Genomic DNA, 12,256 nt, shown 5'->3' on the forward strand with positions numbered 1-12,256 from the left:
GGACCTCATCTGTATAATCTGTTATTAACAGAATTATTATTAAGGTCCCATCTGCTCAAACAAAGGAGGTACTGCGGCCTGCATGTAATGTCTTCATCCTGATAGTAGGGAGTTTCAACCTCTGCCCTCTGCACTCTTTCGCAATCACGTGACTATATCGCCGAATATAGCCCCACGTGTTTGTGTGGCCACAAGCCTTATCCACGCTAGTCCCACTTCACACTCCTTTACACGCTTCTTTCCCTGTGAGCGCCAGACGCCGGCACACGCGCGCTGCTGTGCCATCTTACCACGCCCCTAAAGGGGGGCGCGACACACACACACACACACACACACACACACACACACACACACACACACACACACACACACACACACACACACACACACACACACACACACACACACACACACACACACACACACACACACACACACACACACACACACACACACACACACACACACACACACACACACACACACACATTACCTCAGGTAACACGCATAATGTGTTATAATTAATTGTTTAATGAAGCCTTCATAATTTAATTGGTAGTTGGCTGTGATTACTTGTATCTGGTTTTACTGGTGAAGTGAGTCGGCTATGGTACGGAGCTCATCCTTCAACTAGAATACAATTGAGACTGTATTGGCTATTCCAAATTGCGTGCCCCGTAAATTAAGTAATTATTATTTCAATTAATAATTATTAAATCAATAATAGTTAAGTGTTTCACTTATTAAACTATAGACATTTGTCATAGAGTTATATATATTTAAGCTAATAACCAAATTTATGAATGGAAATTATAGACATAATTGGTATCTCCACTCAGGAGCTATAAATCCAGTTATTATAATTTGTGCTCCTTGCATATTCCCAACAGTTCAAACGTAGAAAATTAGATTACTAAAAGGTTTTTTTTATTATTAATGACACCTACATGCTGTACTGTTGGACACCTCACAACATGTAGTTTCTTTCTGGATAAATCAGATTAATCTGATCAGTCTTCACTTCTTTAGGTCAGTGGATCCTTACTCAAAACCAACATGAAACACAGCAACATCATTAACAAATCAAACCTTGTGAAAACCAAATGCATTATTTTAATTCAGCTGCATTTGTGAGAGTTGGATGTTTTTATAGATGCTGCTTCTATCCTGCACAAATCTAAGTACACTACTGACTGACCTGTAAATATGTTTTATGTTCCATTTTTGCATATTTATCTCTACTCTTTCCATCTTCCTGTGGCTGCTCCAGCAATTAAATTTCACCACTGTGGGATAAATAAAGTCCATCTATCTATCCTCCTACATGACAGTAAACAGATTATATGGGGGCAGGAGGAGAAGAAAGCCAGGTCACCTATGGACCTTGCCAGTATGCCACATGGAGAACAGATTAAAGCATATCAACTGAATGGAAATGATTTGTTGCAGCCTGAAACTAAAGCTCGTTAATAAAGACTATTGCTGTAAAAGGTAACTCCTTTTAGCTTATTCACATGGTTGTTGTTTTTTTGTGTTTTACACCGGATGCCTTTCATGACCCAAGCTCTCTGAGGAAAAACAAGACTATTGATGTGAAATAAATAATCTGATTTCTAAATAAACTTATACATCAGCGTCAACGAGTTGCGCCATTTCGAGGAGGATGAGGCTGCCCTGGCAGCCCACAGCAGAAAGCCCGGAGCCGGCGTTGGGCAGAGGCAAAGGCCCGATGCATTGTGTCTCTGCACTGCTGGACAGACCAGAAAAAAAAAAAAACAGCCTCGACAGAATGGTCAAATAAGCACTGAGTAAGTAATATATTCAACCTTTTATTGTTTAAACTTACGCTTTGGCATTTGATTAAAGTTACAGGCTGCTGTTTTTAGTGTTTTAGACTGTCGGGTAGCGTTAGCTTATGTTGCTAATCCTAGCTTGTGTATTAACTCTAACTGGCTGGCAGCAACTAATTCAATATTACTACTTTATTTTGTACGCAATATCGTCTTCACTGCTGCCGATTCCTCTGGGATGCCACTGTGGATTCTACTGCTGACGGGGGTACGTGTGTTAGGGACCATTAGTTTTGTACTGCTTGTAAACAAAGCAGCAGTCTAAACTGGTTTCAGAAGGCCAAGGACAAACCAGAAAAAAAACAACAAACAAACACTTTCTAACAACTGTAGCTTTATGCATGTGTATGCAGCGTAACATACAACTAACCACAAATATTAGACTGTGCTGAACTGCCAAATGCAAAATGCATTTTCAATTTGAACGACAATATTGCATTGCCAATTGACAAATGTATGGTATATTGGATTTTGAGTCTGAATAAAACTTTCATAATCAACATCCATGTTTTTGCTTTTCCCACTATTTTTTTTATTTGCCAAGACAACTTTCTCATCTGCTTGTTTATGGGAAATTTCCACCACAGTCCCCTCATTCTTAAACATTACCCAAGGTTGTTTTCGTTAACCCCTATTGAAAATCTGTGTTTTCCTTTAAGGTTTCCATTTACACCCACATATAGATCGAAGTAACACCGATTACATTATATCTTTAATTGCATCATCATCATCATAAAGATAAAGACGAAGAATATGGAGGGAGATTGCTATCTTTAATCAAGAGCATAGTTTTTCAATTCATGAGCGCACTTTAACGATTTAATGATCAGATTTTGTTATGCTTGTTTTTAAATCCTTCCCTTGTATCCGAAATGTCCCTGCTCAGATTTACTCAAATCTGTATTCGCACTCTCAGATTTACAGCACTTGCGCTCAAATCCTCCTCCTCGCTCTCTGTTCTTGCTGCTCACTCTTGCTTCTACGACCCGAGATAAGCCATGATCAAAAATCACCAGCCAATAGGAGGCCAGGGCTGCTGACCAATGCCATGACGCTTACTTTTACCATGTGGAAGAGAAGCAAAGAGAACATAAAAAGGAACACGGTGATGGTATTTTGGTTAAAACTCTAATTGAAAGCAGTAACGTCACTTATTATGGAAATTATGAACATCGTAGAGCTATTTTGTATTTAATGGCATTGCTAACTGTGGTAATTAATTAAGATAGCTTAACGCAAGTAGACACAAAGCATTAACGGTTCAACATGATTTTTATTTTTTTATACGATGTAGGTTTGTCCATCTAGCTCTTACGTTAGTTTGAGCACAATGAAATAATAGAGAGACATCAGACCATGATTAAAGCTGTGATTTTTGACTAGACACTACAATGTTAATAAATAAAATTTGATTATTCGAGTCCGGAGCACGGAGCCAGACGCAGCACCCGTTTATTACACTGGAGGAAATTGATTCATTGTTTTAATGAGGTAAAAGGGGAGATTAGTAATGTTAGGAGTTAAGTGGAAAATCCGACATTTTCTGATCTGAGCAATGTGTCCAAGGTGACTTGTATCTCCAGACAGATGTCAAACAAATTCAATTCAATTCAATTTTATTTATATAGCGCCAAATCACAACAAAGTTATCCCAAGGCACTTTACAAAGTAAGGTTTAAGACCTCACACAATTAAACCCAACAAATCCCACATACAGCAAGCATTTAATTTGACAGCAACAGTGGAGAGGAAAAACTCCCTCTCTAACGAGGAAGAAACCTCCAGCAGAACCAGGCTGGATGTGGGCGGCCATCTGCCTCGACCGGGCGGCCATCTGCCTCGACCAGTTGGGGTGAGAGGATAGAGAGAGAGAAGAGCACAGCAACAACAAATGTTTCATTCGATTCCCCACGCTAGCCGCAGAAAAAGGTGAGACAAAACGCAAAGAAATAAACAAATCAGTGGAGGATCTGCACAGAGAATCTGTTGCCGTTCACCTCAGCTGGTGTCTGTCCTGACCCTGAGACTGCACCCAATGAGCTGCAATAGCAACAGATCACTTATCAGTCTGACTAACGATCTAAACGAACTAAACCTGGTGCTGACATTGTTGGGCTTGACCTACATGCAGACTTTACAGGGTGACAACTTTATTTCAACAAAATATATTATAATGTAGTTCCATTTCTCTGTCAGCTTCAACATCAATAACGGCAGTCACCTGACCTCAGATGGATTTATTTATTTTCTCTGTACAAAGTTAAAATTAAATTACGCAAAAAAAACCAGGTCGCCTTTTATGAAAAATAGAATGAACATAGCATCATACTATGTAGTAGTAGTCCACTTTCTGTTGTTGTATTTTGGGGGGGCGGGGGGTTGGATGAGATGTTTTGAGAGAAAGCAGCAGAAACAAGAAACGAGGAGGAGGATTTGGGCGAGAGCACTAAAAATCTGAGAGCGCAAGTACAGATTTGAACTTGAGCAGAGAAATCTGAGTGCATTTTTAAAGTGAAGGAAGGGTTTTGAGAGCAAGCATGACAAAATCTGAACATTAAATGCTCTCTTGAATTGCAAAACTACATTTGCACTACATATGTGCGTGCTTCACGAGCTGCTTATCACTAGGGACAAACACATCAATCACCATCTGCACAGAGATAAATCCAGGGCAGCATACACTTAACACAACATTTGCTTCTCTGTCTTTGAACCAGGAAGCAGAGCATCATGGGAGAAAATGGCAGATAGCACATACCACAGCAAATGTATTTCAATTAGCTGGATGATATGGACCAAGTCAGATTACTATTGCAACAACCAACAACAGAACAAAGCTAAGTCTTCCACATAAGATGATTTTTGGCTTGATTTACCCACGCCACCGTTTAACTTCCTTCACAGTCGTCAACGGACCAACTCCTAACCGGAGCTCTGCCTAAGACGTTTTAGCTATCAGTGCATGTAGTAGAGAGAGCAGCTCTCAAATTTTAATACTCTAGTTACACTCCAGTGCCACAGAACATCACCCCAACTCCATCATGAACCAATGGGATGGAGGAGTTGCATAAGAATGACAAGAGAAAAGGCAGAGGTAGAAACTGGAGGCTATTTTTACACACATGGGGGTTTGGTAACCCTCACTGGGAGTCCGTCGTCTTGCATGCCAATGCAGTGCAGGCGACTGGCTGTGGGAAACAGCAGCAGCTTCAGATGAACCCAATGATTAATTCATTAGGAGCGATGCCCTCTCTCGGCTTACAGACTCTGGTCTCCAAGTGTCAGGACACACTTCAATTAAGCCTTCCCCCCAAATATAAGATGATTCACTTCCTTAGCGGACAAGTGGAACAAAGATGTCACAATAACACAACAGGGCCCAACAAAGTTTGATTGACCACAGCAGTCATCCCCGGGGAGCTGCACACAGCCACTGTCTCCCCCTCCACCTTGAAGCACTGTGCCAACCAGCTGTCTCCGGAGTTCACAGACATCTTTAACACCTCACTGGAGACATATGTGCCAGCATGCTTCAAATCCTCAGTCATCATCCCTGTCCACAAAAAGACCAGAATCACAGGACTCAATGACTACAGACCCGTGGCCCTGACCTCTGTAGTCATGAAGTCTTTTGAGCACCTCGTCTTCTCCTACCTCAAAGACGTCACGGACCACCTCCTGGACCCCCTTGCAGTTCGCCTATAGATCCAACAGATCTGTAGATGATGCTGTAAACAGGGCCCCCACCTCAATCTCCAGCATCGGGACAGTCTAGGATCCTACGCCAGGATACTGTTTGTAGACTTCTGCCTTCAACACAATAGTTCCATCCCTTTCCCAGCTGAATGTGCCTGACTCCATCTGCAGGTGGATCACAGACTTCCTCACGAACAGACAGCAGTATGTGAGGCTGGGGAAGCTTGTCTCGGATTCCTGGACCATCAGGATCCCCCCAGGGCTGCGTCCTTTCACCCCTGTTATTCTCCCTGTATACAAACAGCTGCAAATGTGGGCACAAGTCTGTCAAACTTCTGAAGTTTGCTAACAGACTAATGGTTTATGAGTCATCTATGTCTTTTACACCCTGGACTCTGGCTTGCTATTATCTGATTCCTCACCAGACCCAATGCTGTAAAACGGAGTGCATCTTGTCTTTAAGGCTTAGTGTTCCTTCCTCTCTGATTAGACGCCAATGATGCAGGTGTGAGAATGTAAACATTCACACACATTGACAGAGATGACGCTGTACAAACAATTTGATTGATATTCCACATGGGCAGGGAAAGGGACAAAAGAGCAGAGAAGACTTGAGGATTTTGGGATATTTGCATCACACCTCCGTGGTGTACACTCTGATCTCCCTAGCTGGTTTGTGGTTTGTTGATGTTCAAAATCAACATTATGTGTCTTCTCCCTGGTGCTCTTCTCCCTCTATACTTTCGACTGCATCTCAGGGAACCCGTCTGTGAAACTCCTAAAGTATGCAGACGACATGACCATCATTAGGCTCATCCAGGACGTCATACGTCTGCATACAGACAGGAGGTGAAGCAGCTGGTCCTGTCAGAACCAGCTGGAGCTCAACACGCTCAAGACTGTGGAGATGACAGTGAACTTCAGGAAGATCCCACCCCCCGACCATCCACAACAACACATTGTCTACCTTAGACTCATTCAGGTTCCTAAGGTCCACAATCTCCCAGGACCTAAAGTCCCTGAGACAGCTCAGCAAGCAATCTGCCCCAGGAGCTGCTGACCATCTTCTACACGGCCATCATCCAGTCTTTCTTCTGCATTTCCATCCCTGTGTGGTTTGGTACAGCCACCAAGCTGGACAGAAACAGACTGCAGAGGGTGGTCTTGTCAGGGACTGAGCTTCCTTCCATTGAGCACCTGTAGTGGGCCAGATTCAAAAAACGGGCTGTCAGCATCACTGCTGACCTCTCACACCCCGCACACAAACTGTTTAAACTCCTCCCCTCTGGCAGGCTTCACAGAGCCATAGCCACCAGAACCAGCAGACACAGAGTGAGCTTCTTCCCCCAGGCTCTGTTTAAGCTGAACTCTACCAGTCACACAATCCAATGACTCAATGATTCTTCAAAGACACAAACATAAATGTGCAATAACCGCTGTTGAATATTCTTTTTGTTCATTTTTGTAAACAGCTATAATTAAAATTGTAAATAATGTGCTTTTTTGTGTCACAAGAGGAAACAAAGATTGAGTCAGACCACATATAATTCCTTGGTTGTCCTGTACAAACCTGGCCATTAAAGCTGATTCTGAGGAAATCCATGTGCTATTAAGATAATATTCACCCCACGATAGAGATAGTATTTTGTCTGGAGCAGCAAGGAGACACTAAATATGTTGTAAACGTCTGAAGACGGAAACTGTAACTCGTCACTTTCTAGTTTAAAAATGTTATTATTACGTAGGCTTAGCCAGCAATGTCAGGGTTTGCTTGTCCCAGGTAAAGCTGGAACATTGAGAGAGTCAGTCTGCCATTACCGTCAGCTGCAGGACAGGTTCAGACAAACTATAGCTTAACTGATGAGTTACATGTTGAGACATGAACGTGACTGTCAACAAAGAGCCTCGGGTGTGAAGTCTACTTCATAGACTAATACTAGAAACACAATGCATCGACATGGACCGGACATCAACCGAGCAGCTGGTAGAGGCTGCTGTAGCTCATCTTTCCTTCCTCTTTTGGGCGCCAATATTCCAGATACCACTAACTTTAACTCCTGACAGCTCTAACACTTTTGTGTGCATTAAAAGGAACCAATCATGCAAAATCTACTTTTTAGACATTCTGGAGCATTCCTAAGACTCTATGGGCACGTTTACACAGACTAAGCATGGTAGAAGTGCATTTCCTCCTTTTTTGAGGTCAAAACCTATTCAACCTACCAACAGATCCTGAGGACTTTGTGGGATACTTTTTAATGGGCCAGCGCCGGCAACAAAGTCTGTTTGTTCATTTCATTTCACCAGGGACTGCTTCGAGAACGAGCGTGCTAAAATGCTGGGTTTTCTTCTCAGCTCTGATTAAAAAGAAAGGATCAATTCCTGCAATCCCTCATCCACTAGCTGCAGTAAGTACATGCTTGATACTTATGTGTTAATGTGTTAGTTTGTCTGTTTTAAAATGTACTAACCCATACGTGTGTAGGCGCGAGCCTTACTGCAGCAAGTCTCGATCGCTGTCTTATTGTCTTTTCTGTATTTTTCCTTACTTTTTACCTACTGCATGTGATTGTCTTTAATTAGTCCTAGTATTTAAAAGGTGCACCCTCTCTGATCATGCGGTTTGAAACATCAAGCTTCCTGATGAAATTAGGAGGAAAAGGAGGGGATGCAGAGGAGGAAAAAAAGTTCATGGAGGGAACAGAGACCAAAGAAGGGCGCTGTAAAAAGAGAAGGTGAGAAGATTAATGTGAGGTCACTGGATAATAAAATGGATGAACTGACAGCTCTAGTGAGAGAGAGAGACAGAGAGAGTGTACCTGGACAATAAACTGGACTAGAAAAAGAACTCCTCAGCTGTGTACAAGAAGGGTCAGCACGGGATGTACTTTCTGAGGAGGCTCAGGTCCTTTAACATCTGCAGCTCCATGCTGAGGATGTTCTATGAGTCTGTGGTGGCCAGTGTTTTAGGATGTGGTCTGCTGGGGCAGCAGCATGAATGAAGCAGAAAGTAACAGACTGGACAAACTGATCAGAAGGGCTGGTTCTGTTCTGAGGGTGGAAATAGACCCCCTACATGCTGTATCTTATCCTAGCCTCTCCTAGACAACACCTTCCACCCCCTACACAGTGTGCTGGCTAGAAAGAGAAGCCCCTTCAGCCAGAGGCTGATCAGTATTAGGTGCTCCACAGGTGATCCTTCCTACTAGTGGCCATCAGCCTGTACAACTCCTCTCTCTGTAAGGGTTGATCTTAATCTGTGCAATATCATGTATAATAAAACTTTAGCTAGTAATTAGATATGAGTGTGTGTAGATGTGTACAACCAGAGAGTGATCGTCCGGACCACCTGAGCTGTTAGCTACTAGCACACCATTAACTCACAATTATCAACTACACAGACAACTAATCGTGCTCCTGCTGTTTTGCAGTTCCTGCTTACGACTACAGCCACACATAGAGGTAAGCGGCACGGTTGATATAAGGCAGCTCCACTAACTGCTGCTTCTATTTGTGTTGCGTTAGCCATTAGCGTGCCATTAGCCCTTTGCACTTCAGAGCTAACAGCTGGGTGATCAGTACAATAGGACATTGCAAATAAAACCAAATAATACCCTGTCCTGTGTCACAGCCTAAATCGACTTGTGATTTTGGGTCATTGTTCTATCAAATTCTAACATGTGTGGTAACCGTGTTGTGTTCCAAGCTTAGTTGCTAATTAGTTACACCTGTACAATAAGTGCTGCTTATCTGGTCAGTTACCTACCTAACTTGTGTACCATAGCCATTATATTTTTAGTACCATTACAATAATACAATTTATAGTAAATGTAACATTGTCTTTTTCTATACTGTATGTGTGCACATGCCAATTACCCACAGGCAAGGAGGTTGTCAAATAGACAAAGCACTGCAAACTGTGGGTACACAGACATTTGCCACTCAGCTCAGGAGGGAAGGTAGAGATAGATTGTAGATAGGTTGTTTAGATTTTATATTTGAATTGTTACAACTATGTTTATCTCTTGTTTTAGCACAACCTCTTGTGTGTGGTTTAATTTTTAGTCTGGTATTGTGTGTTCCTACATGTATGACCTACATAATAAATACTGAACATTTCACTAATCTACAATTCTGATTGCAGTACCTTTTTTCATGAGGTGATGGTGAGGACAGCCACAGCTTCCATCTGGTAGAGCACTGCTTCCGCTCAAAGACTTCCAAATAGTGATGAGAACAAAGATCACGACATCTCCCCAGTCATCTGTCTACAACTATACCTGTCCTGTTGCAGAAACAAATCTCCAACATAACCAAGTTTACCACCTACCCAGGACATCAAGCACTTCCACTGCAAAAGCTTCTCTCCTCAAACCCCCAGGCTTCTCAACTCACTCAGTAACCTATACATTGCACATGAGGATGAATTGTGAAGATAACAGTTTCTTCCAGCTTTGGAGTACTGGTGCATTTTCTGGTTGACAATAAAGTTGGCTTTGACTATTTATACTGAACTCTGTTTTTATAAAGGGTAAAACACTTTTATTCAGGAAAACATAGTATTGAAATTACATGTTTTTCTTTTTTTAATATGGTAAGCTATAAAAGTGAACCAACCATAAGAAAAAAGCATATGTAAATAATACAAATTAATTCGCTTAAAAATATTCTTGATGAGTATTGCACAGACAAGAACACTGTTCTGCTCAAATAGTAAGCGAGTTATTCCACAGGTGGTCTAAATCCAACATACACTGTGTGTTTTATCCATCTGCCTTGATCTACACACCACACATGAAAAGATGACGACTCAAATTCTTCACCCCAGGAATCCCCAGAACCAGCTCACTAGCCTCTATAGGCTAGATACCTGTAACAACTTGAGATGCAGAAACATATTACTGCCAGGTTTATCAAGAATGGTCAAAAAACTACATTTCTATTAGTTATATAGTACTACTTGGCTCCTAAGATTGACTGAATTGACTCATAATATTACTATAGTATACTATACTATATACTATAGTACAGATAATATCAAAACCATTACTAAAAAACAGTAAAAATATGTTAGGTCAATATATAATTTGAACCAATGCTTTGTTTGGTCTTTGAATATTAAACAAATTTTTAAATAAAATTATGTCAAAGCAGCGGCACAAGCAAGACAGTGTTCTCCATGCGCTGTTGAAAACAATGGGTTTTAGCTATTGAAGTTTGCTCATTCATAAGAATCAGTCTGATAGAAAATACAGCTCCAGACTGCTTTGTCAGCCCTGTAGACTGATAGTAGAAAAAACTGCAGCCAGATAAAAACTAAAAGATCAGTAAATTAATGACTCCACCTGAATCACTTACCTATAGGTATGGTTCTGCCGCCTCATATGGCAACATAGGAACCCAATCAAGACTCATGGCTACTCAAGGATTCCACAGCCTCTGTGCCTCTTTGACCCTGTGAGCTACACTGGGTCAAAGTTAGCATTAGCTAAATGAGACATTTACGTAACTGTACCTATAAATAAACTAATGAACCCTCCAAATGTGATGATGTGCTACGCTGCTAATTAGGATTTAATTTCAGCATGAGGATGATGTTTTTATCATGCTGAACGGGCCAACCTTGCATAATATCATGGCACCTGATTAATCTTCCTCGTGCAGACCTGAACTGAAATTCTGCACTTGTTTTCTATGCTCAGATTATCACCATATGTGACTGATTGACCAAGTTATTCAAACAATCACCCATCACTAGCTTCCTGTTGACAGGTCTATAGCCGCTGTGGAATACTGTGTATTTTTATACTCTAAAGCCACAGAACTGTCTACAAACTGACACCGACCAACTGTGATGCAGGTTCCCGGCGCTGTTCACGGTCTGTCTGAGGCCCAGAGAGAAGTGAAACCACAACTTACTACGAAACACTTAAGCGTTGAGTAATGATCATGTGACTTAAACGAGCAAAAGCTGTTGAAAGTTTGTAGCAGCTTTAAATGCTGTTGCTTTGTTAAACAGTTATTAGACTAACTGTCCACAAGATAGTCTGGGATGTTTTAAGCCCAAATGCTGCATCAGGCAGAGTTAAGGAAAGCTTGTTTATAACACCTGAAATATCACGGCTTATCAATTGCAATCCAGCACAGACACACTCTCATTTTAAGAAGAAAAACAAATGGTGAAAACCACAGCAGGATCCAGGTTGAGTCAGCTATTGGTTTGGAGTTACTGCCCCACTGTTCGAACTATTTTCACAAAGTAAATATTTTAACAATTTTAAAAGATGGGTCTATCATATAAGCCACTAACACCCACATGACTCCTAAAACATTGTTAGTGAACATCTAGGGATGTTTCAAGGGATCAACATGCAGTGACATGATTATTCAAATGTGAATGAACACGTTTCAGCATGACAGATAGCTGATGCCTGCTGACATCATATTAAACAGATTCTACTCATCTGCACAACACTGAGCTGTATGCACTAGAGAACACACTGAGCCAAGCCTAGTCTTTAGACAGAGGATACAGCCCTACAGGCCTGCACACAGAATGAAAAACAGCAAACTATTCAGGGTACAAACGAATGAATCAATGACAGGATTTGCTGAAATCGGCCAGGTGACCTGATCGTCTTATCCATGTAATCTGCACCGATTTATAAATGGAGACACACTGGATAGTGTGTCAAGTGTGGATTATACAG

The 12,256-nt window shown here is 41.5% G+C and overlaps 1 protein-coding gene and 1 long non-coding RNA gene across 4 annotated transcripts in view; one reads left to right on the plus strand and one right to left on the minus strand.

Moving 5' to 3' along the window:
- The window catches only part of plekhf2 (pleckstrin homology domain containing, family F (with FYVE domain) member 2), a 30,176-nt gene that overhangs the window by 15,068 nt on the left and 2,852 nt on the right, over positions 1-12,256 (minus strand). The window contains exon 2 of one of the 3 annotated variants that reach the window (XM_055503348.1): positions 6,514-6,743. The exons of the other annotated variants lie outside the window; for them this stretch is intronic. The gene's annotated coding sequence lies outside the window, so the exon portion shown is untranslated. The remainder of the gene's footprint in view (positions 1-6,513; positions 6,744-12,256) is intronic. 3 annotated transcript variants of the gene reach the window in all.
- On the plus strand, positions 7,733-10,091 carry LOC129603195 (uncharacterized). Its single transcript, XR_008692900.1, has 3 exons — positions 7,733-7,954; positions 8,978-9,008; positions 9,691-10,091. It is a non-coding gene; the product is annotated as an uncharacterized LOC129603195 (long non-coding RNA).

Source organism: Betta splendens, chromosome 16 (genome assembly GCF_900634795.4).
Source record: "Betta splendens chromosome 16, fBetSpl5.4, whole genome shotgun sequence".
Classification (NCBI taxonomy): domain Eukaryota; kingdom Metazoa; phylum Chordata; class Actinopteri; order Anabantiformes; family Osphronemidae; genus Betta; species Betta splendens.